The 1,037-nt window shown below is 41.4% G+C and overlaps 1 non-coding gene across 1 annotated transcript; it reads right to left on the minus strand.

Moving 5' to 3' along the window:
* Positions 1 to 752: 752 nt before the first annotated feature.
* TRNAG-UCC (transfer RNA glycine (anticodon UCC)) lies at positions 753 to 824 on the minus strand. The gene has a single exon. It is a non-coding gene; the product is annotated as a tRNA-Gly (tRNA).
* Between the last annotated feature and the right edge of the window lie 213 nt (positions 825 to 1,037).

Consider the following 1,037-nt stretch of genomic DNA (forward strand, 5'->3'; position numbering starts at 1 on the left):
TAACACGAACCTCCCAAGTCCATGAATGATTAATTAGCCACCACTTTGCCTCGGAAGATAAACCCAAGTGCTACTTACTTCCCTGAATATTCAAAGTGGGAAGGATAAGCGATTTATTTGGAATGTAATTAGCACCCTCGCCTGAACGAGGACGAGTAGTAACATCACCAGGAGTAGATATTATGTAAATAAAGCTCATCTTCCCACTGCCACCATCATCATCCTCATCAGCATCATCACACCCTAATAATTTGCGACAAGCTAAATTCTCACGAAGTGCACGGATTTTAAAAATTCACTTTCATCTTCACTTGAACGGAAAGCCAAGCCACTTCAATCCTAGTTCGGAGTGGTGACGTGGTGCACCCCGGAAACTGATTCACTCAGTTTGATCAGGATTTTTCCGTTAATTAGAATTTTCCCACCTTGTTTTGGAGAAAGTCCCAAGCCTGGAAAATCTCGATTGCACCTTCTCAAGAGGGTTTTGTAACTACATAATCGAATTAGACTTAGATCAAAAGTATGGCAGGCAAGGCTATGTAAGTAAGTGAAGCGTGAACTCCGCCTTTTAGAGCTGTAATTAGGCGTGAAATGTTATGTTAATTTCACTAGGAATCCATCCATCGTAGAAAGGGATGATTATATTTGAATCCAAGCACCCACGTTGAAATTAAAGCTTAATTTTGTTGTTATTGCTAACTATGATTGACTATTTTAGTATCACTAGGCCAGAAATGGCAATGAAAAAAATCTGCGTCGGCCGGGAATCGAACCCGGATCAACTGCTTGGAAGGCAACTATGCTGACCATTACACCACCGACGCTATATATCATATCACCTCATCCCGCAACATAACTGTTCCACTTATGACTTTCGACTATCAGCTCAGCAATATCACCACACAGACTCATATGCTTCCGACAGTCGGTCGTGAACAAAATAGGCAGTTTATTTTAATGTGTCCGACCTTCTATACGCCTTCGGCTGTATTTTCCTATCTCAAACCCTACTTCGATTGTATTTCGTATGAGCCGAA

Source organism: Ochlerotatus camptorhynchus, unplaced genomic scaffold, assembly GCF_037179485.1.
Source record: "Ochlerotatus camptorhynchus isolate MF236.1 unplaced genomic scaffold, CSIRO-AGI_Acam_v1.1 ptg000010l, whole genome shotgun sequence".
NCBI classification, from domain to species: Eukaryota; Metazoa; Arthropoda; class Insecta; order Diptera; family Culicidae; genus Ochlerotatus; species Ochlerotatus camptorhynchus.